Source organism: Lissotriton helveticus, chromosome 11, assembly GCF_964261635.1.
Source record: "Lissotriton helveticus chromosome 11, aLisHel1.1, whole genome shotgun sequence".
Classification (NCBI taxonomy): domain Eukaryota; kingdom Metazoa; phylum Chordata; class Amphibia; order Caudata; family Salamandridae; genus Lissotriton; species Lissotriton helveticus.
The window spans coordinates 581352671-581377511 of NC_136072.1; positions in this window are offsets into that span (position 1 = coordinate 581352671).

The following is a 24841-nucleotide window of genomic DNA, read 5'->3' on the forward strand; positions in this document are numbered from 1 at the left end:
GAGTGTCACTATGATTGCCCACCAGCACGTAGGACTTTAATAGGTCCTTACAGTCTTTATTTTTGTGTTACAGAGTATTCATCTGGCATACCAACTCGTGGGCTATGCCTAGCCCACACTAATCAGGTATTCTCAAGATACAGTTTTATTTTATTTCTCACTCTTGGTAGAGTGTGCATGCCTAACTCACTCACACTAGAGCACTTGTTATTTTTTAGCAGTGACGGAGCACTGGATAGCTCATTTCTTTATTATTTCATCACACCAGGGACTCTCTCTGCATTTCACATGAAAACTGTTTTACGTTTTCCTTAGACACACTTTCTGTCACATGACTTTTCAATGAGCAGTGTTTGCATGATCTCATTATGTATATTCCCCCCAGACATTTTAGAGGCCCTTGTATGCTATGTATAGACGAGAGTTAATTTTTGTTATATGTTCTTGTAGATTTCCCCTGAAGAAGGGTGCAAGAAGCACCCGAAATGCATTGGGAGTAGTTACTTGCAAGTTTGTAACCTACGCCACTGTTCGACCTGCAGGACGCCTGTTTCCACATACCCATTCAGCTGGCCCACTGGTGCTACTTGCTGTTTGTAGTGGGAAAGGAGCATTTTCATTTCGCTGTGCTCCCCTTTGGTCGCAGCAGCACCCCTTGTGTCTTAACATAAGTGATGGGGGTAGTGGCAGACCATCTTGGTTGCTCAGGATATGGGTTATCCCACGTCGGTGCAGCTTTGATTCTGCTCTTGCGGAGTCCCACCACACTTCGAAACTGGGACCCATATTGAAGCAACGGATCTGGACTTTGTGTCATCCAGGCATATTGCTTTAGGGACTTTAATCATGCGGCATTCTGATATTGGCACTGCGTTTTAACCGCTGCTCATCGTTTTACCCCTTAAGATTCCAAAGTCTGGATAGAGGCGGGCGGAATACACTCACAAGATAAAGTTTACAAACATATCTTACTTTGCACAGTCCCTGCTGAAAATTTCAATATAACGTGTCCAGAAAGAGAGGCTGTTGGCACCTTTTACCTGCTCTGCGATAATAAACTGCGTACTAAGATGTTTTTCATTATGGCTTCCTGATGAAGGCTGTAGAGCAGAAACGTTCGTAGGTCACTATCGGTCAAACTCTATTAGCCATGTTGTATTTGCACATGTTTCAATGTTATTAGCCGAGCTGAATTGAAATCTCTCCATCTTATTTTGACAAGCCATGAAGACCTAGAATGTTTGGCCATTTATGCAAAATTAAATAACTGTGATTTTCCTTGGGCCACTATATTATAATGCATTAGAAAAGGAACTGGTTTATATCACTGTTCAATAAAGAATGAAGATGTATCTGTACATTTAATAGGTCTGGTTTCCATACACATCTACAACCCCATTGTATCTATTATAGCAGTATGAATGTGGGAGTGGGAGTGAACATTTAGGCTTGTTTCATTATTCTTTAGAGGGAGATACATATCGATTTTAAAACATTTATAATCATGAAACATGCACTTTGGATTATGTATTTATTTACTGTACTTTGATCATGTTTTATGCACAGTTTGTATTTTTGATACCATTAAATTGTTTTTGATATAGATCTGGGTTCTTTCATTAATTACTTTACCTTTTTGCCCATATTCGTAACAGTTATCCAAGTATTTATGGACACATTGGAAGTACATCTAGGGAGGTCAGGGCTGCCACTCTTCCCCCTTCCGTGACTTACGGTTAAAGGAGGGCTCACCCAAGGCAATGTCAACCACCTCCAGACTGCGGCAAACCTCCTCTAATCTTTGGGATTCACGATCAATATGCTGGTCACATCTAACACCTTTCTCAGGCGCTCACCTTTATTGCAGCCATTCTGGACACAGGTGGGTTTCATGTATTTACCCTGGGAAAGAGAGTCTAGGACATTCAGGATATGATCCCGATTTTCAGCCCGGTCCTGGATTTCATTAAGCTCAACTGAGGCTGCTGAACTGATGCCCTTATGCATCCGGCTGGTCGAGCATTCAAGGTTGCAGATGCATGCTCTGCAGTAGAATCTGAAGTCTCAGTGGCCCAGGATAGTAATTGGGTCAGAAGCAGGACCTCTCTCCCTACCTCACCCATAGCTGATAGTGGTGACCGTTACTTTACTTCCCGGGAGAGGTGCAGATCAGAGGTCTCTGGTCTCTGGTCTCTGGCAGAGTCCAGCTCCATATCAACCTTCTATAGGAGAGGGTCTCCGCTTGGCATTAAAAGCCTTCCTTCTATCCATCAAGGGGAGACTGGTACAGGTGCTCACCAACATTGATGTGGTACTGTGGTGCTCACCAACATTGATGTGGTGGGGTCTTGGATCCTATGTCTGAAGGCTCTGTGACCCTGGAAATGGCTGGACCATCAAGGGATCTTCCTGGTGGTGAACCATCTAGCATTCCGGGGAACACACTCTTCAGTCGATGCCTAGCAGATCATGAGTTTCAATTGTATTCAGAGGTGGTATAGGGTCTCTACTGCAAATGGGGAGATCCTTGGCTCTTTGCCACCGACAAGAACAAACAATTTCAGAACTTCAGCGCATTGGAGTATCCTAGGTGCCTCTCACTCTGAGACGCATTCCACCTTGAGTGGAACTCAGGACTCCTGCATGCCTTTCTGCCAAAATTACTCCTGCCCTGAGTTTTCAAGAAGATCTAGCCAGACTGTGCCCAAGTGATTGTAGTGGCTGCAGATTAGGCACGGACAGTATGCTATCCAGAACTCTTGGGCTTGAGCATGTGTCCTTCCTTCAACCATGCTGCACCTCTGGGAGGATTTGCTGTTGCAGCACAAGGGCTGGGTTTTGCATCTGGGTATTCACAATCTCCACCTTCATGTTTGGATGTTGAGGGCAACAGCTAAACACCTTTTAACCTTCCTCCAGAGGTGGTTGATGTCATCTTGACAGCCAAGCGTCCCTCAACAAAAAGTGAATACACTTTTTGTTGAGACAAATGTGTTCCTCGGTGTAACCCTTGCCAGATAGCCCCTTCTGGCAACGTTATCTGACGTTTGGTTATTTGTTTTGGCCCTCGCCCGACAAGGCATTGCTCTGGGCACTGTGACAGGTATCTTTCAGCTCATTCAGTTTTTCTGCGGTTGCCAGATCAGCCTTCATTGTTTATATCTCCCTTTTTAAAAGGGTTACAACATCTATTTCCGCCCTCCTCCTCTGTGATGCCACAGCAGGACCTTATTTTGGTCCTTAAGGTCCTGATGTATTCTCTCTTCGAGTCACTTCACAGCTACCCCTTGATGGTTTTCACCTTCATGACCGTGCTCTTTGTTACCATTGCATCGGTGTAGCAGGTGAGTTTTACACTCTAGGTGTCCATCCGCCATACACAGCCTTCTACCCAGACACATGTATCTGCGGTCCTTGGAATAGGTTTCTTTGAGACAGATCTGCTGTCCATGGGAGATTGGAGTCTTTTTCGAAGGCAGCAGTCCTCCCAGGGTTTTCAGAGGCCGCTGGCTGGAAGACAGGTCACAGGCTTGCAGAAGCTGGAGACAGGGAGGTAGGACTGGGGCCAAGGCAGCCGTCGTCTTCAATCATCTCAGCAAGGTAATCTTCTTTCTTAGGTTGTCGCAGATCGAGTTTCTAGGTCTGGGGAAGCCACCTAAATACTAGATTTAGGGGAATTTTATGGGAGTAGCAGGTGAGGCCAATGGGCGCCTTACCTGGGGACACTACACCCTCTATTTTGCCACCCTCCTGTGGTAGGGAGCATAGACCTAGCCCTGATTGAAGGGGGCCTCCCTATCTTCAAGATGGCAGGACTGAAAGATGTGCTTCACCACGCCTCACCCACCTTAGGGGTGGAGTTGGCAGAGGTGGGCACGCCTCCTATTCTAAGTTTTCCTGCCCAAAGTGGGGGTGTAAACCAAGGGCTGCCATCTGCTGCTTGCAGCAGAGGCTGGGGGCGCATTAAAAAGGCAGCATGGCCTTTGAAGCTTCCCTCTTCGAGCACTAGGCCATCCTGGGGGGGGGGGGCAGGTTTGACACCTCTGCCCAGGATGTGCATTGTTTCATGTCCCAGAGAGCAGAGGCTCTTCATCCAAGGGTCCGGAAACGTGTGTGTGGCAGGCTGCCTAAAGTCAGTCGGTGCCCACACCAGGGTCGGTAGGTGTTCATGGGGCACATCTGAGGTGCACTCTGAGTACAGGTTTTAATGAATCTCACACTTGCATCAGTGTGGATTTATTACAAGGAGCTGTTTGGTACCAAACACTGCTGGGTTCAGTGAAGCCATGATGGTGCTCTGGAACTAGAGTTGTCAAGTTCCCAGCCTATGTACTCTCCAACTCTCAAATAGTTTTTTGGGTCTATCTTTGGCTGAGTCAAGGAGGGTTCTGAAGTGCGACGCTTTCCCAAGAAAGATGTGGTACTTGGATCTTGCTGAACGAAGCGTGGGCAAATTATAGGTAGAGGGCGCTTGCCTCCATTGTTTCTCCAGGCATCTTAGGTGCTTCCTTTCTTCATAGAGGGATTTGTTGAACCAAGGTGCTGAGGGAGTGGGCCTTTTCTTTTTGCTTTGGAGAGGAGCAACGTTATTGAATCTGACCGCAAGGACTGTGAGGCATTGGGAGGTGAGCTCGTCAACATCTAGGTTTGGGTTTATCCTTGGTAATGATAGCAAAGCTGATTCACAGAGGAACCGACGTCAATATTTTTAGTGTCATGGAACCAGGAGGTAGCCCTCTTAGGTTGGCCAAGAGTTATAGAGTGTGATAGGTGAAGAGCGAAAGGGATGAGGAGGTGGTCCGATGAGTCTACATGAATAGGGGTAGCGATGGAAAGCATGTCTGCTTTAGAGATAACAAGGTCCAGGATTGAGCCCTTGGAGTGTGTTGATTCTGTGCAATGTGGGATAAGATCGTTTGCCGAGAGGAAGGTGGCCAGCAGATTCGCAGAAGCGTCTTGCGGTACGCCCCAGTGGAGATTGAAGTCACCCACGAAGGTCTGATTGTTACTTTGCGAGTTTTGGTCGCTGATGAAGTCAGTGAGTTCCTCCATAAACAAAGGGCTGCTGCACGCGGGTGGTAAATGGCATGGAATCTGAGGGGTGAGCGGGGGTGTAATTGAAGCTCAAGAGATAGGCATTCAAAGGTGCGGAAGGAGCTGATAGGAGAAGCCTTAAGTTGAAGGGAGTTTCTAAAGATGACTGCAACACCTCCCCCGACTTTTTCAATTCTATCATTCCTAAGTAAAAAATAGCCTGTGGGTAGTAGGAGATCAAACATAGAATGAGAGGTATCGTTGAACCAGGTCTCTGTGAGGAAGAGCATGTCTATGTTGTGATGGGTGATGGTGTCGGAGATTTTAAGTTTGTGTTTGCTTGCAGATCTGCAGTTGTGGAGCAGACAGCGTAGCTCTGTCAAGACTGTTTTGGTGACGGGGGAACTTGGGCTATAAAGGGTGATGGGGATATTGTTCTTATACAAGGATGCTCGGGTGGGGATTTAGGTGGATGCGTGGTTCTGACAGAGGAGATGGTTGGAATAGTGTAGATAGTAGGGTTACTAGGAGATGCAGGTTGGAGAGGGGTGGCGTTCAGGGGCTTGTGTGAGTTGATGATGTTTGCAGACGATAGGTTATGCTTGGCTATTATGGGGTGCGAGGTGCATCTCGTGGGAAAGTGAGAGTTTTTCAAAGGAGTTGAGGTGTGTGGAAAAGTCGAAATCTCGGAGCTTAACAGTGAAATGGAAGCTACAAGCTGGGAGATGGAGGTGATAAGAGAGCCTAGCTTATTTTCCAGCAAGAGTAGGGCAGAGCACAGACGTTTGGGTGGCTCGATGGAAACCGGAGGAGATGAAATTGGTGGTGGAAGGCAGGGAGGTGGGGGGACAGGAGGAGAGTTGGGGTATATGGTTCGGTGGGGAAAGGTGGAGGTTGAGAGCGGGAGTTGGTGTATCAGAGGTGAGGGGGGAGTTGTCTTTGTTGGCGTTGGAAGAAGGAAAGGAATTAAGGACAAAATTAGGGGGAGATGGGTGCGGATCGAGGCGGTGATGCAGAAGGAGAGGGGAGGACTGAGTGGAGTCATAGGAATGAAGGAGGTTTGTGAGGAAAAAAGGGGAGGTGATTGGAGAGGTCCTGTCAGCTTGGAGAGGTGGCTGTGAGGGAACGGGTATCTGGCAGAGTGAGGGGGGTTGAAAGAAAGGGAAGCTGAAGAAAGGAAATGGTTCTGCTGGGCCCCAGGGAGGGAAATGGAAAGGTTTACCAAGGGGGGAAAGGGGGTAGCACAGCAATGCTGGAGGAGTTGGGGAAAGGAGAGAGACGCAATGGGTTTGTGGAGAAGTCGGGGTAAATAGCGAGGGGCGAAGGGGGTAGAGAAGAGGGGGATAGGGAAGAATGAGGGGAGCATAGGGAAAGTTAACTGGGGGAGAGGGTTGGAGGAGAGGTGGACTACAAAGGGGGATGGCAGGTAGGAAAATGGGGGAGGAGATGAGATTGGAGTACCGGGACGGTGCAGATTGGATGAGGTGCGTATCAGCTAGAGGTAAGGCTGGCGTGATGAAGGGGGGGGCATACTGTGAGGGGGGAGGAATGGGAGAGGAGGGCATAGGGGGGAGGGAGGGAAGAGGGCCGACCTGTGCTTCTCAAGAGTGCAGCCTATTGGAGTGTAGGGGGGTCAGGAGAGGAGAAAGGGAGTAGTGGGTGGAGCTAGGTGAAGAGTCAGGGGAGAACGTAGTCGCAGAGGAGGGGAGTAGAAAGGGGAAGAGGTGGTCAAAGAGAGAGAGACAGGTGTCTTTGCCTTGGATCATGACAGTACCGTTATTATAGAGTGAGATAGTGAGGTAGCCATTAAAACATGCGCAGGGGGAAATTTTTAGCTGTTTCCCATGCGGGATAGAGGAGGAGGTGACGTTAAGGGAATTTTGTAAGCTGGTAGACCAAGAGGAAGTGTCGTGAGTGAAGAAAATGAAATCGCTTTTGAGCCTCCCAAAACGACCATTGTAAAATTGATCAACAAATAGGAAATCAGGGAAACATTCAATAGTGTTATGCTTCAACCGTTTTACTGAGGCTTTAGTCTGGCCGGGAGGATAGACGATTTTGTAGCAGTTAATTCCAGCCTTAACACAAGTGGTGGCCATGTTGGGAGGAGGAGGAGGGTGGGGGGGATATGAGAAGGGTGTCACTAGGAAAGCGGTGGTGAGGAGAAGTACAAGGACAAAAAGGGGGCACATATTCCAGATGTCGGGTGAAGATAGCTGAACTAATGTGATTAATAACAGGTTGTTACTTCAGAGCAGAAGAAGCTGGGGGGCTTGGAAGGCCCTGTGATTCCGCTGGTATTTGTTGGGTCCTACAACTAGGTATACATGATGCCCTCTGGCACTAGATAGTATTTACAAGGGATTTGTTTACATGTGACAGGGCCAGCTGGACCACTGTCAGAGCCATCACAAAGCAAATTTAGTAAAAGTAAAACAGATCATAGACGAACACCCAGTGACCATTGGAGATCACTGTGCTTGGCATCAGCCTGTAACAAAAACCATGTTTGGCCCCAACCGCATTGTACACCCATAATCTCAACAGACTAATAAAGGACCCCAACCTCCTGAGAATACTAACATTAGGGGCATAAGGCATAGGGTGGAAACAAAATCTCACTAGCATAACCAGAAAATACAAGACAACCTCATTCTCATAGACCACCTTAAGAGGTACTCAGAGCTGGGTGCGTAAATCATACTACATGAATAATATTACCTAGCAGCACATAATCGTAATCGTAATAGGGCCTGGCCCCACCAAACCTCCCAGTCTCCCTGGCCAACTGGCCATCGCAGAGGGGGGCTCAAATGCCTTGTGTCCAGAATATATGGGCTGCTGCCAATGCAGCAAAAGTCAAAGGATGCGCACTTTTGTAAACCTAAGCGTTGCAGCTGGCTACCGAGTACCGCATGGATATCTGACGCGAGTCTAAGGCAGGAGACGGGATTGCCAGGATCGTCGTTCTCACGCACATATGAGTTTGAAGTTAGTTTTTAAGTCGTCTTCACGCATGTTTGAGGGACGTTTAGGTAGTAATTTCACTTTGTTCTTATGTTTTGCTTACGTGCAGACGGTCCAGAGTGTTGATAGCATTTCCACTCATTGAATTAGCAGTGAGATGGTTTTTGGATTGAGGTGAGATGGAGGTACCGGGTTGTTATAAGGCATGCCTGATCACAAGGGGCATTAGAGCCATTACATTTTTACAGCTTGGTTTGTATTATTTTGTTTTCAGTGGAAACTACATGCATCACACCTGCGTTAGCAGGTTTTTACGGCTGATTAAGGCTTCTATATTTATTTGATTTCATCAGGTGAGATAAGCACCGAGTGTCACTCTGATTGCCCACCAGCACGCAGGACTTTAATAGGTCCTTACAGTCTTTATTTTTGTGTTACAGAGTATTCATCTGGCATACCAACTCGTGGGTTATGCCTAGCCCACACTAATCAGGTATTCTCAAGATACAGTTTTATTTTATTTCTCACTCTTGGTAGAGTGTGCATGCCTAACTCACTCACACTAGAGCACTTGTTATTTTTTAGCAGTGACGGAGCACTGGATAGCTCATTTCTTTATTATTTCATCACACCAGGGACTCTCTCTCCATTTCACATGAAAACTGTTTTACGTTTTCCTTAGACACACTTTCTGTCACATGACTTTTCAATGAGCAGTGTTTGCATGATCTCATTATGTATATTCCCCCCAGACATTTTAGAGGCCCTTGTATGCTATGTATAGACGAGAGTTAATTTTTGTTATATGTTCTTGTAGATTTCCCCTGAAGAAGGGTGCAAGAAGCACCCGAAATGCATTGGGAGTAGTTACTTGCAAGTTTGTAACCTACGCCACTGTTCGACCTGCAGGACGCCTGTTTCCACATACCCATTCAGCTGGCCCACTGGTGCTACTTGCTGTTTGTAGTGGGAAAGGAGCATTTTCATTTCGCTGTGCTCCCCTTTGGTCGCAGCAGCACCCCTTGTGTCTTAACATAAGTGATGGGGGTAGTGGCAGACCATCTTGGTTGCTCAGGATATGGGTTATCCCACGTCGGTGCAGCTTTGATTCTGCTCTTGCGGAGTCCCACCACACTTCGAAACTGGGACCCATATTGAAGCAACGGATCTGGACTTTGTGTCATCCAGGCATATTGCTTTAGGGACTTTAATCATGCGGCATTCTGATATTGGCACTGCGTTTTAACCGCAGCTCATCGTTTTACCCCTTAAGATTCCAAAGTCTGGATAGAGGCGGGCGGAATACACTCACAAGATAAAGTTTACAAACATATCTTGCTTTGCACAGTCCCTGCTGAAAATTTCAATATAACGTGTCCAGAAAGAGAGGCTGTTGGCACCTTTTACCTGCTCTGCGATAATAAACTGCGTACTAAGATGTTTTTCATTATGGCTTCCTGATAAAGGCTGTAGAGCAGAAACGTTTGTAGGTCACTATCGGTCAAACTCTATTAGCCATGTTGTATTTGCACATGTTTCAATGTTATTAGCCGAGCTGAATTGAAATCTCTCCATCTTATTTTGACAAGCCATGAAGACCTAGAATGTTTGGCCATTTATGCAAAATTAAATAACTGTGATTTTCCTTGGGCCACTATATTATAATGCATTAGAAAAGCAACTGGTTTATATCACTGTTCAATAAAGAATGAAGATGTATCTGTACATTTAATAGGTCTGGTTTCCATACACATCTACAACCCCATTGTATCTATTATAGCAGTATGAATGTGGGAGTGGGAGTGAACATTTAGGCTTGTTTCATTATTCTTTAGAGGGAGATACATATCGATTTTAAAACATTTATAATCATGAAACATGCACTTTGGATTATGTATTTATTTACTGTACTTTGATCATGTTTTATGCACAGTTTGTATTTTTGATACCATTAAATTGTTTTTGATATAGATCTGGGTTCTTTCATTAATTACTTTACCTTTTTGCCCATATTCGTAACAGTTATCCAAGTATTTATGGACACATTGGAAGTACATCTACGGAGGTCAGGGCTGCCACTCTTCCCCCTTCCGTGACTTACGGTTAAAGGAGGGCTCACCCAAGGCAATGTCAACCACCTCCAGACTGCGGCAAACCTCCTCTAATCTTTGGGATTCACTATCAATATGCTGGTCACATCTAACACCTTTCTCAGGCGCTCTCCTTTATTGCAGCCATTCTGGACACAGGTGGGTTTCATGTATTTACCCTGGGAAAGAGAGTCTAGGACATTCAGGATATGATCCCGATTTTCAGCCCGGTCCTGGATTTCATTAAGCTCAACTGAGGCTGCTGAACTGATGGCCTTATGCATCCGGCTGGTCGAGCATTCAAGGTTGCAGATGCATGCTCTGCAGTAGAATCTGAAGTCTCAGTGGCCCTGGATAGTAATTGGGTCAGAAGCAGGACCTCTCTCCCTACCTCACCCATAGCTGACAGTGGTGACCGTTACTTTACTTCCCGGGAGAGGTGCAGATCAGAGGTCTCTGGTCTCTGGTCTCTGGCAGAGTCCAGCTCCATATCAACCTTCTGTAGGAGAGGGTCTCCGCTTGGCATTAAAAGCCTTCCTTCTATCCATCAAGGGGAGACTGGTACAGGTGCTCACCAACATTGATGTGGTACTGTGGTGCTCACCAACATTGATGTGGTGGGGTCTTGGATCCTATGCCTGAAGGCTCTGTGACTCTGGAAATGGCTGGACCATCAAGGGATCTTCCTGGTGGTGAACCATCTAGCATTCCGGGGAACACACTCTTCAGTCGATGCCTAGCAGATCATGAGTTTCAATTGTATTCAGAGGTGGTATAGGGTCTCTACTGCAAATGGGGAGATCCTTGGCTCTTTGCCACCGACAAGAACAAACAATTTCAGAACTTCAGCGCATTGGAGTATCCTAGGTGCCTCTCACTCTGAGACGCATTCCACCTTGAGTGGAACTCAGGACTCCTGCATGCCTTTCTGCCAAAATTACTCCTGCCCTGAGTTTTCAAGAAGATCTAGCCAGACTGTGCCCAAGTGATTGTAGTGGCTGCAGATTAGGCATGGACAGTATGCTATCCAGAACTCTTGGGCTTGAGCATGTGTCCTTCCTTCAACCATGCTGCACCTCTGGGAGGATTTGCTGTTGCAGCACAAGGGCTGGGTTTTGCATCTGGGTATTCACAATCTCCACCTTCATGTTTGGATGTTGAGGGCAACAGCTAAACACCTTTTAACCTTCCTCCAGAGGTGGTTGTTGTCATCTTGACAGCCAAGCGTCCCTCAACAAAAAGTGAATACACTTTTTGTTGAGACAAATGTGTTCCTCGGTGTAACCCTTGCCATATAGCCCCTTCTGGCAACGTTATCTGACGTTTGGTTATTTGTTTTGGCCCTCGCCCGACAAGGCATTGCCCTGGGCACTGTGACAGGTATCTTTCAGCTCATTCAGTTTTTCTGCGGTTGCCAGATCAGCCTTCATTGTTTATATCTCCCTTTTTAAAAGGGTTACAACATCTATTTCCGCCCTCCTCCTCTGTGATGCCACAGCAGGACCTTATTTTGGTCCTTAAGGTCCTGATGTATTCTCTCTTCGAGTCGCTTCACAGCTACCCCTTGATGGTTTTCACCTTCATGACCGTGCTCTTTGTTACCATTGCATCGGTGTAGCAGGTGAGTTTTACACTCTAGGTGTCCATCCGCCATACACAGCCTTCTACCCAGACACATGTATCTGCGGTCCTTGGAATAGGTTTCTTTGAGACAGATCTGCTGTCCATGGGAGATTGGAGTCTTTTTCGAAGGCAGCAGTCCTCCCAGGGTTTTCAGAGGCCGCTGGCTGGAAGACAGGTCACAGGCTTGCAGAAGCTGGAGACAGGGAGGTAGGACTAGGGCCAAGGCAGCCGTCGTCTTCAATCATCTCAGCAAGGTAATCTTCTTTCTTAGGTTGTCGCAGATCGAGTTTCTAGGTCTGGGGAAGCCACCTAAATACTAGATTTAGGGGAATTTTATGGGAGTAGCAGGTGAGGCCAATGGGCGCCTTACCTGGGGCAACTACACCCTCTATTTTGCCACCCTCCTGTGGTAGGGAGCATAGACCTAGCCCTGATTGAAGGGGGCCTCCCTATCTTCAAGATGGCAGGACTGAAAGATGTGCTTCACCACGCCTCTCCCACCTTAGGGGTGGAGTTGGCAGAGGTGGGCACGCCTCCTATTCTAAGTTTTCCTGCCCAAAGTGGGGGTGTAAACCAAGGGCTGCCATCTGCTGCTTGCAGCAGAGGCTGGGGGCGCATTAAAAAGGCAGCATGGCCTTTGAAGCTTCCCTCTTCGAGCATTAGGCCATCCTGGGGGGGGGGGGCAGGTTTGACACCTCTGCCCAGGATGTGCATTGTTTCATGTCCCAGAGAGCAGAGGCTCTTCATCCAAGGGTCCGGAAACGTGTGTGTGGCAGGCTGCCTAAAGTCAGTCGGTGCCCACACCAGGGTCGGTAGGTGTTCATGGGGCACATCTGAGGTGCACTCTGAGTACAGGTTTTAATGAATCTCACACTTGCATCAGTGTGGATTTATTACAAGGAGCTGTTTGGTACCAAACACTGCTGGGTTCAGTGAAGCCATGATGGTGCTCTGGAACTAGAGTTGTCAAGTTCCCAGCCTATGTACTCTCCAACTCTCAAATAGTTTTTTGGGTCTATCTTTGGCTGAGTCAAGGAGGGTTCTGAAGTGCGACGCTTTCCCAAGAAAGATGTGGTACTTGGATCTTGCTGAACGAAGCGTGTGCAAATTATAGGTAGAGGGCGCTTGCCTCCATTGTTTCTCCAGGCATCTTAGGTGCTTCCTTTCTTCATAGAGGGATTTGTTGAACCAAGGTGCTGAGGGAGTGGGCCTTTTCTTTTTGCTTTGGAGAGGAGCAACGTTATTGAATCTGACCGCAAGGACTGTGAGGCATTGGGAGGTGAGCTCGTCAACATCTAGGTTTGGGTTTATCCTTGATAATGATAGCAAAGCTGATTCACAGAGGAACCGACGTCAATATTTTTAGTGTCATGGAACCAGGAGGTAGCCCTCTTAGGTTGGCCAAGAGTTATAGAGTGTGATAGGTGAAGAGCGAAAGGGATGAGGAGGTGGTCCGATGAGTCTACATGAATAGGGGTAGCGATGGAAAGCATGTCTGCTTTAGAGATAACAAGGTCCAGGATTGAGCCCTTGGAGTGTGTTGATTCTGTGCAATGTGGGATAAGATCGTTTGCCGAGAGGAAGGTGGCCAGCAGATTCGCAGAAGCGTCTTGCGGTACGCCCCAGTGGAGATTGAAGTCACCCACGAAGGTCTGATTGTCACTTTGCGAGTTTTGGTCGCTGATGAAGTCAGTGAGTTCCTCCATAAACAAAGGGCTGCTGCACGTGGGTGGTAAATGGCATGGAATCTGAGGGGTGAGCGGTGGTGTAATTGAAGCTCAAGAGATAGGCATTCAAAGGTGCGGAAGGAGCTGATCGGAGAAGCCTTAAGTTGGAGGGAGTTTCTAAAGATGACTGCAACACCTCCCCCGACTTTTTCAATTCTATCATTCCTAAGTAAAAAATAGCCTGTGGGTAGTAGGAGATCAAACATAGAATGAGAGGTATCGTTGAACCAGGTCTCTGTGAATAAGAGCATGTCTATGTTGTGATGGGTGATGGTGTCGGAGATTTTAAGTTTGTGTTTGCTTGCAGATCTGCAGTTGTGGAGCAGACAGCGTAGCTCTGTCAAGACTGTTTTGGTGACGGGGGAACTTGGGCTATAAAGGGTGATGGGGATATTGTTCTTATACAGGGATGCTCGGGTGGGGATTTAGGTGGATGCGTGGGTCTGGCAGAGGAGATGGTTGGAATAGTGTAGATAGTAGGGTTACTTGGAGATGCAGGTTGGAGAGGGGTGGCGTTCAGGGGCTTGTGTGAGTTGATGATGTTTGCAGACGATAGGTTATGCTTGGCTATTATGGGGTGCGAGGTGCATCTCGTGGGAAAGTGAGAGTTTTCCAAAGGAGTTGAGGTGTGTGGAAAAGTCGAAACCTCGGAGCTTAACAGTGAAATGGAAGCTACAAGCTGGGAGATGGAGGTGATAAGAGAGCCTAGCTTATTTTCCAGCAAGAGTAGGGCAGAGCACAGACGTTTGGGTGGCTCGATGGAAACAGGAGGAGGTGAAATTGGTGGTGGAAGGCAGGGAGGTGGGGGGACAGGAGGAGAGTTGGGGTATATGGTTCGGTGGGGAAAGGTGGAGGTTGAGAGCGGGAGTTGGTGTATCAGAGGTGAGGGGGGAGTTGTCTTTGTTGGCGTTGGAAGAAGGAAAGGAATTAAGGACAAAATTAGGGGAGATGGGTGCGGATCGAGGCGGTGATGCAGAAGGAGATGGGAGGACTGAGTGGAGTCATAGGAATGAAGGAGGTTTGTGAGGAAAAAAGGGGAGGTGATTGGAGAGGTCCTGTCAGCTTGGAGAGGTGGCTGTGAGGGAACGGGCATCTGGCAGAGTGAGGGGGGTTGAAAGAAAGGGAAGCTGAAGAAAGGAAATGGTTCTGCTGGGCCCCAGGGAGGGAAATGGAAAGGTTTAGCAAGGGGGGAAAGGGGGTAGCACAGCAATGCTGGAGGAGTTGGGGAAAGGAGAGAGACGCAATGGGTTTGTGGAGAAGTCGGGGTAAATAGCGAGGGGCGAAGGGGGTAGAGAAGAGGGGGATAGGGAAGAATGAGGGGAGCATAGGGAAAGTTAACTGGGGGAGAGGGTTGGAGGAGAGGTGGACTACAAAGGGGGATGGCAGGTAGGAAAATGGGGGAGGAGATGAGATTGGAGTACCGGGACGGTGCAGATTGGATGAGGTGCGTATCAGCTAGAGGTAAGGCTGGCGTGATGAAGGGGGGGCATACTGTGAGGGGGGAGGAATGGGAGAGGAGGGCATAGGGGGGAGGGAGGGAAGAGGGCCGACCTGTGCTTCTCAAGAGTGCAGCCTATTGGAGTGTAGGGGGGTCAGGAGAGGAGAAAGGGAGTAGTGGGTGGAGCTAGGTGAAGAGTCAGGGGAGAACCTAGTCGCAGAGGAGGGGAGTAGAAAGGGGAAGAGGTGGTCAAAGAGAGAGAGACAGGTGTCTTTGCCTTGGATCATGACAGTACCGTTATTATAGAGTGAGATAGTGAGGTAGCCATTAAAACATGCGCAGGGGGAAATTTTTAGCTGTTTCCCATGCGGGATAGAGGAGGAGGAGGTGACGTTAAGGGAATTTTATAAGCTGGTAGACCAAGAGGAAGTGTCGTGAGTGAAGAAAATGAAATCGCTTTTGAGCCTCCCAAAACGACCATTGTAAAATTGATCAACAAATAGGAAATCAGGGAAACATTCCATAGTGTTATGCTTCAACCGTTTTACTGAGGCTTTAGTCTGGCCGGGAGGATAGACGATTTTGTAGCAGTTAATTCCAGCCTTAACACAAGTGGTGGCCATGTTGGGAGGAGGAGGAGGGTGGGGGGGATATGAGAAGGGTGTCACCAATAAAGCAGTGGTGAGGAGAAGTATAAGGACAAAAAGGGGGCACATATTCCAGATGTCGGGTGAAGATAGCTGAACTAATGTGATTAATAACAGGTTGTTACTTCAGAGCAGAAGAAGCTGGGGGGCTTGGAAGGCCCTGTGATTCCGCTGGTATTTGTTGGGTCCTACAACTAGGTATACATGATGCCCTCTGGCACTAGATAGTATTTACAAGGGATTTGTTTACATGTGACAGGGCCAGCTGGACCACTGTCAGAGCCATCACAAAGCAAATTTAGTAAAAGTAAAACAGATCATAGACGAACACCCAGTGACCATTGGTGATCACTGTGCTTGGCATCAGCCTGTAACAAAAACCATGTTTGGCCCCAACCGCATTGTACACCCATAATCTCAACAGACTAATAAAGGACCCCAACCTCCTGAGAATACTAACATTAGGGGCATAAGGCATAGGGTGGAAACAAAATCTCACTAGCATAACCAGAAAATGCAAGACAACCTCATTCTCATAGACCACCTTAAGAGGTACTCAGAGCTGGGTGCGTAAATCATACTACATGAATAATATTACCTAGCAGCACATAATCGTAATCGTAATAGGGCCTGGCCCCACCAAACCTCCCAGTCTCCCTGGCCAACTGGCCATCGCAGAGGGGGGCTCAAATGCCTTGTGTCCAGAATGTATGGGCTGCTGCCAATGCAGCAAAAGTCAAAGGATGCGCACTTTTGTAAACCTAAGCGTTGCAGCTGGCTACCGAGTACCGCACGGATATCTGACGCGAGTCTAAGGCAGGAGACGGGATTGCCAGGATCGTCGTTCTCACGCACATATGAGTTTGAAGTTAGTTTTTAAGTCGTCTTCACGCATGTTTGAGGGACGTTTAGGTAGTAATTTCACTTTGTTCTTATGTTTTGCTTACGTGCAGACGGTCCAAAGTGTTGATAGCATTTCCACTCATTGAATTAGCAGTGAGATGGTTTTTGGATTGACGTGAGATGGAGGTACCGGGTTGTTATAAGGCATGCCTGATCACAAGGGGCATTAGAGCAATTACATTTTTACAGCTTGGTTTGTATTATTTTGTTTTCAGTGGAAACTACATGCATCACACCTGCGTTAGCAGGTTTTTACGGCTGATTAAGGCTTCTATATTTATTTGATTTCATCAGGTGAGATAAGCACCGAGTGTCACTCTGATTGCCCACCAGCACGTAGGACTTTAATAGGTCCTTACAGTCTTTATTTTTGTGTTACAGAGTATTCATCTGGCATACCAACTCGTGGGTTATGCCTAGCCCACACTAATCAGGTATTCTCAAGATACAGTTTTATTTTATTTCTCACTCTTGGTAGAGTGTGCATGCCTAACTCACTCACACTAGAGCACTTGTTATTTTTTAGCAGTGACGGAGCACTGGATAGCTCATTTCTTTATTATTTCATCACACCAGGGACTCTCTCTGCATTTCACATGAAAACTGTTTTACGTTTTCCTTAGACACACTTTCTGTCACATGACTTTTCAATGAGCAGTGTTTGCATGATCTCATTATGTATATTCCCCCCAGACATTTTAGAGGCCCTTGTATGCTATGTATAGACGAGAGTTAATTTTTGTTATATGTTCTTGTAGATTTCCCCTTGAAGAAGGGTGCAAGAAGCACCCGAAATGCATTGGGAGTAGTTACTTGCAAGTTTGTAACCTACGCCACTGTTCGACCTGCAGGACGCCTGTTTCCACATACCCATTCAGCTGGCCCACTGGTGCTACTTGCTGTTTGTAGTGGGAAAGGAGCATTTTCATTTCGCTGTGCTCCCCTTTGGTCGCAGCAGCACCCCTTGTGTCTTAACATAAGTGATGGGGGTAGTGGCAGACCATCTTGGTTGCTCAGGATATGGGTTATCCCACGTCGGTGCAGCTTTGATTCTGCTCTTGCGGAGTCCCACCACACTTCGAAACTGGGACCCATATTGAAGCAACGGATCTGGACTTTGTGTCATCCAGGCATATTGCTTTAGGGACTTTAATCATGCGGCATTCTGATATTGGCACTGCGTTTTAACCCCAGCTCATCGTTTTACCCCTTAAGATTCCAAAGTCTGGATAGAGGCGGGCGGAATACACTCACAAGATAAAGTTTACAAACATATCTTGCTTTGCACAGTCCCTGCTGAAAATTTCAATATAACGTGTCCAGAAAGAGAGGCTGTTGGCACCTTTTACCTGCTCTGCGATAATAAAGTGCGTACTAAGATGTTTTTCATTATGGCTTCCTGATGAAGGCTGTAGAGCAGAAACGTTCGTAGGTCACTATCGGTCAAACTCTATTAGCCATGTTGTATTTGCACATGTTTCAATGTTATTAGCCGAGCTGAATTGAAATCTCTCCATCTTATTTTGACAAGCCATGAAGACCTAGAATGTTTGGCCATTTATGCAAAATTAAATAACTGTGATTTTCCTTGGGCCACTATATTATAATGCATTAGAAAAGGAACTGGTGTATATCACTGTTCAATAAAGAATGAAGATGTATCTGTACATTTAATAGGTCTGGTTTCCATACACATCTACAACCCCATTGTATCTATTATAGCACTATGAATGTGGGAGTGAGAGTGAACATTTAGGCTTGTTTCATTATTCTTTAGAGGGAGATACATATCGATTTTAAAACATTTATAATCATGAAACATGCACTTTGGATTATGTATTTATTTACTGTACTTTGATCATGTTTTATGCACAGTTTGTATTTTTGATACCATTAAATTGTTTTTGATATAGATCTGGGTTCTTTCATTAATTACTTTACCTTTTTGCCCATATTCGTAACAGTTATCCAAGTATTTATGGACACATTGGAAGTACATCTACGGAGGTCAGGGCTGCCACTCTTCCCCCTTCCGTGACTTACGGTTAAAGGAGGGCTCACCCAAGGCAATGTCAACCACCTCCAGACTGCGGCAAACCTCCTCTAATCTTTGGGATTCACTATCAATATGCTGGTCACATCTAACACCTTTCTCAGGCGCTCACCTTTATTGCAGCCATTCTGGACACAGGTGGGTTTCATGTATTTACCCTGGGAAAGAGAGTCTAGGACATTCAGGATATGATCCCGATTTTCAGCCAGGTCCTGGATTTCATTAAGCTCAACTGAGGCTGCTGAACTGATGGCCTTATGCATCCGGCTGGTCGAGCATTCAAGGTTGCAGATGCATGCTCTGCAGTAGAATCTGAAGTCTCAGTGGCCCAGGATAGTAATTGGGTCAGAAGCAGGACCTCTCTCCCTACCTCACCCATAGCTGACAGTGGTGACCGTTACTTTACTTCCCGGGAGAGGTGCAGATCAGAGGTCTCTGGTCTCTGGTCTCTGGCAGAGTCTAGCTCCATATAAACCTTCTGTAGGAGAGGGTCTCCGCTTGGCATTAAAAGCCTTCCTTCTATCCATCAAGGGGAGACCGGTACAGGTGCTCACCAACATTGATGTGGTACTGTGGTGCTCACCAACATTGATGTGGTGGGGTCTTGGATCCTATGCCTGAAGGCTCTGTGACCCTGGAAATGGCTGGACCATCAAGGGATCTTCCTGGTGGTGAACCATCTAGCATTCCGGGGAACACACTCTTCAGTCGATGCCTAGCAGATCATGAGTTTCAATTGTATTCAGAGGTGGTATAGGGTCTCTACTGCAAATGGGGAGATCCTTGGCTCTTTGCCACCGACAAGAACAAACAATTTCAGCACTTCAGCGCATTGGAGTATCCTAGGTGCCTCTCACTCTGAGACGCATTCCACCTTGAGTGGAACTCAGGACTCCTGCATGCCTTTCTGCCAAAATTACTCCTGCCCTGAGTTTTCAAGAAGATCTAGCCAGACTGTGCCCAAGTGATTGTAGTGGCTGCAGATTAGGCACGGATAGTATGCTATCCAGAACTCTTGGGCTTGAGCATGTGTCCTTCCTTCAACCATGCTGCACCTCTGGGAGGATTTGCTGTTGCAGCACAAGGGCTGGGTTTTGCATCTGGGTATTCACAATCTCCACCTTCATGTTTGGATGTTGAGGGCAACAGCTAAACACCTTTTAACCTTCCTCCAGAGGTGGTTGATGTCATCTTGACAGCCAAGCGTCCCTCAACAAAAAGTGAATACACTTTTTGTTGAGACAAATGTGTTCCTCGGTGTAACCCTTGCCAGATAGCCCCTTCTGGCAACGTTATCTGACGTTTGGTTATTTGTTTTGGCCCTCGCCCGACAAGGCATTGCTCTGGGCACTGTGACAGGTATCTTTCAGCTCATTCAGTTTTTCTGCGGTTGCCAGATCAGCCTTCATTGTTTATATCTCCCTTTTTAAAAGGGTTACAACATCTATTTCCGCCCTCCTCCTCTGTAATGCCACAGCAGGACCTTATTTTGGTCCTTAAAGTCCTGATGTATTCTCTCTTCGAGTCGCTTCACAGCTACCCCTTGATGGTTTTCACCTTCATGACCGTGCTCTTTGTTACCATTGCATCGGTGTAGCAGGTGAGTTTTACACTCTAGGCGTCCATCCGCCATACACAGCCTTCTACCCAGACACATGTATCTGCGGTCCTTGGAATAGGTTTCTTTGAGACAGATCTGCTGTCCATGGGAGATTGGAGTCTTTTTCGAAGGCAGCAGTCCTCCCAGGGTTTTCAGAGGCCGCTGGCTGGAAGACAGGTCACAGGCTTGCAGAAGCTGGAGACAGGGAGGTAGGACTGGGGCCAAGGCAGCCGTCGTCTTCAATCATCTCAGCAAGGTAATCTTCTTTCTTAGGTTGTCGCAGATCGAGTTTCTAGGTCTGGGGAAGCCACCTAAATACTAGATTTAGGGGAATTTTATGGGAGTAGCAGGTGAGGCCAATGGGCGCCTTACCTGGGGCAACTACACCCTCTATTTTGCCACCCTCCTGTGGTAGGGAGCATAGACCTAGCCCTGATTGAAGGGGGCCTCCCTATCTTCAAGATGGCAGGACTGAAAGATGTGCTTCACCACGCCTCACCCACCTTAGGGGTGGAGTTGGCAGAGGTGGGCACGCCTCCTATTCTAAGTTTTCCTGCCCAAAGTGGGGGTGTAAACCAAGGGCTGCCATCTGCTGCTTGCAGCAGAGGCTGGGGGCGCATTAAAAAGGCAGCATGGCCTTTGAAGCTTCCCTCTTCGAGCACTAGGCCATCCTGGGGGGGGGGGGGCAGGTTTGACACCTCTGCCCAGGATGTGCATTGTTTCATGTCCCAGAGAGCAGAGGCTCTTCATCCAAGGGTCCGGAAACGTGTGTGTGGCAGGCTGCCTAAAGTCAGTCGGTGCCCACACCAGGGTCGGTAGGTGTTCATGGGGCACATCTGAGGTGCACTCTGAGTACAGGTTTTAATGAATCTCACACTTGCATCAGTGTGGATTTATTACAAGGAGCTGTTTGGTACCAAACACTGCTGGGTTCAGTGAAGCCATGATGGTGCTCTGGAACTAGAGTTGTCAAGTTCCCAGCCTATGTACTCTCCAACTCTCAAATAGTTTTTTGGGTCTATCTTTGGCTGAGTCAAGGAGGGTTCTGAAGTGCGACGCTTTCCCAAGAAAGATGTGGTACTTGGATCTTGCTGAACGAAGCGTGGGCAAATTATAGGTAGAGGGCGCTTGCCTCCATTGTTTCTCCAGGCATCTTAGGTGCTTCCTTTCTTCATAGAGGGATTTGTTGAACCAAGGTGCTGAGGGAGTGGGCCTTTTCTTTTTGCTTTGGAGAGGAGCAACGTTATTGAATCTGACCGCAAGGACTGTGAGGCATTGAGAGGTGAGCTCGTCAACATCTAGGTTTGGGTTTATCCTTGGTAATGTTAGCAAAGCTGATTCACAGAGGAACCGACGTCAATATTTTTAGTGTCATGGAACCAGGAGGTAGCCCTCTTAGGTTGGCCAAGAGTTATAGAGTGTGATAGGTGAAGAGCGAAAGGGATGAGGAGGTGGTCCGATGAGTCTACATGAATAGGGGTAGCGATGGAAAGCATGTCTGCTTTAGAGATAACAAGGTCCAGGATTGAGCCCTTGGAGTGTGTTGATTCTGTGCAATGTGGGATAAGATCGTTTGCCGAGAGGAAGGTGGCCAGCAGATTCGCAGAAGCGTCTTGCGGTACGCCCCAGTGGAGATTGAAGTCACCCACGAAGGTCTGATTGTCACTTTGCGAGTTTTGGTCGCTGATGAAGTCAGTGAGTTCCTCCATAAACAAAGGGCTGCTGCACGCGGGTGGTAAATGGCATGGAATCTGAGGGGTGAGCGGTGGTGTAATTGAAGCTCAAGAGATAGGCATTCAAAGGTGCGGAAGGAGCTGATAGGAGAAGCCTTAAGTTGAAGGGAGTTTCTAAAGATGACTGCAACACCTCCCCCGACTTTTTCAATTCTATCATTCCTAAGTAAAAAATAGCCTGTGGGTAGCAGGAGATCAAACATAGAATGAGAGGTATCGTTGAACCAGGTCTCTGTGAGGAAGAGCATGTCTATGTTGTGATGGGTGATGGTGTCGGAGATTTTAAGTTTGTGTTTGCTTGCAGATCTGCAGTTGTGGAGCAGACAGCGTAGCTCTGTCAAGACTGTTTTGGTGACGGGGGAACTTGGGCTATAAAGGGTGATGGGGATATTGTTCTTATACAGGGATGCTCGGGTGGGGATTTAGGTGGATGCGTGGTTCTGACAGAGGAGATGGTTGGAATAGTGTAGATAGTAGGGTTACTAGGAGATGCAGGTTGGAGAGGGGTGGCGTTCAGGGGCTTGTGTGAGTTGATGATGTTTGCAGACGATAGGTTATGCTTGGCTATTATGGGGTGCGAGGTGCATCTCGTGGGAAAGTGAGAGTTTTCCAAAGGAGTTGAGGTGTGTGGAAAAGTCGAAACCTCGGAGCTTAACAGTGAAATGGAAGCTACAAGCTGGGAGATGGAGGTGATAAGAGAGCCTAGCTTATTTTCCAGCAAGAGTAGGGCAGAGCACAGACGTTTGGGTGGCTCGATGGAAACAGGAGGAGGTGAAATTGGTGGTGGAAGGCAGGGAGGTGGGGGGACAGGAGGAGAGTTGGGGTATATGGTTCGGTGGGGAAAGGTGGAGGTTGAGAGCGGGAGTTGGTGTATCAGAGGTGAGGGGGGAGTTGTCTTTGTTGGCGTTGGAAGAAGGAAAGGAATTAAGGACACAATTAGGGGGAGATGGGTGCGGATCGAGGCGGTGATGCAGAAGGAGATGGGAGGACTGAGTGGAGTCATAGGAATGAAGGAGGTTTGTGAGGAAAAAAGGGGAGGTGATTGGAGAGGTCCTGTCAGATTGGAGAGGTGGCTGTGAGGGAACGGGCATCTGGCAGAGTGAGGGGGGTTGAAAGAAAGGGAAGCTGAAGAAAGGAAATGGTTCTGCTGGGCCCCAGGGAGGGAAATGGAAAGGTTTAGCAAGGGGGGAAAGGGGGTAGCACAGCAATGCTGGAGGAGTTGGGGAAAGGAGAGAGACGCAATGGGTTTGTGGAGAAGTCGGGGTAAATAGCGAGGGGCGAAGGGGGTAGAGAAGAGGGGGATAGGGAAGAATGAGGGGAGCATAGGGAAAGTTAACTGGGGGAGAGGGTTGGAGGAGAGGTGGACTACAAAGGGGGATGGCAGGTAGGAAAATGGGGGAGGAGATGAGATTGGAGTACCGGGACGGTGCAGATTGGATGCGGTGCGTATCAGCTAGAGGTAAGGCTGGCGTGATGAAGGGGGGGCATACTGTGAGGGGGGAGGAATGGGAGAGGAGGGCATAGGGGGGAGGGAGGGAAGAGGGCCGACCTGTGCTTCTCAAGAGTGCAGCCTATTGGAGTGTAGGGGGGTCAGGAGAGGAGAAAGGGAGTAGTGGGTGGAGCTAGGTGAAGAGTCAGGGGAGAACCTAGTCGCAGAGGAGGGGAGTAGAAAGGGGAAGAGGTGGTCAAAGCGAGAGAGACAGGTGTCTTTGCCTTGGATCATGACAGTACCGTTATTATAGAGTGAGATAGTGAGGTAGCCATTAAAACATGCGCAGGGGGAAATTTTTAGCTGTTTCCCATGCGGGATAGAGGAGGAGGAGGTGACGTTAAGGGAATTTTATAAGCTGGTAGACCAAGAGGAAGTGTCGTGAGTGAAGAAAATGAAATCGCTTTTGAGCCTCCCAAAACGACCATTGTAAAATTGATCAACAAATAGGAAATCAGGGAAACATTCAATAGTGTTATGCTTCAACCGTTTTACTGAGGCTTTAGTCTGGCCGAGAGGATAGACGATTTTGTAGCAGTTAATTCCAGCCTTAACACAAGTGGTGGCCATGTTGGGAGGAGGAGGAGGGTGGGGGGGATATGAGAAGGGTGTCACCAATAAAGCGGTGGTGAGGAGAAGTATAAGGACAAAAAGGGGGCACATATTCCAGATGTCGGGTGAAGATAGCTGAACTAATGTGATTAATAACAGGTTGTTACTTCAGAGCAGAAGAAGCTGGGGGGCTTGGAAGGTCCTGTGATTCCGCTGGTATTTGTTGGGTCCTACAACTAGGTATACATGATGCCCTCTGGCACTAGATAGAATTTACAAGGGATTTGTTTACATGTGACAGGGCCAGCTGGACCACTGTCAGAGCCATCACAAAGCAAATTTAGTAAAAGTAAAACAGATCATAGACGAACACCCAGTGACCATTGGTGATCACTGTGCTTGGCATCAGCCTGTAACAAAAACCATGTTTGGCCCCAACCGCATTGTACACCCATAATCTCAACAGACTAATAAAGGACCCCAACCTCCTGAGAATACTAACATTAGGGGCATAAGGCATAGGGTGGAAACAAAATCTCACTAGCATAACCAGAAAATGCAAGACAACCTCATTCTCATAGACCACCTTAAGAGGTACTCAGAGCTGGGTGCGTAAATCATACTACATGAATAATATTACCTAGGAGCACATAATCGTAATCGTAATAGGGCCTGGCCCCACCAAACCTCCCAGTCTCCCTGGCCAACTGGCCATCGCAGAGGGGGGCTCAAATGCCTTGTGTCCAGAATGTATGGGCTGCTGCCAATGCAGCAAAAGTCAAAGGATGCGCACTTTTGTAAACCTAAGCGTTGCAGCTGGCTACAGAGTACCGCACGGATATCTGACGCGAGTCTAAGGCAGGAGACGGGATTGCCAGGATCGTCGTTCTCACGCACATATGAGTTTGAAGTTAGTTTTTAAGTCGTCTTCACGCATGTTTGAGGGACGTTTAGGTAGTAATTTCACTTTGTTCTTATGTTTTGC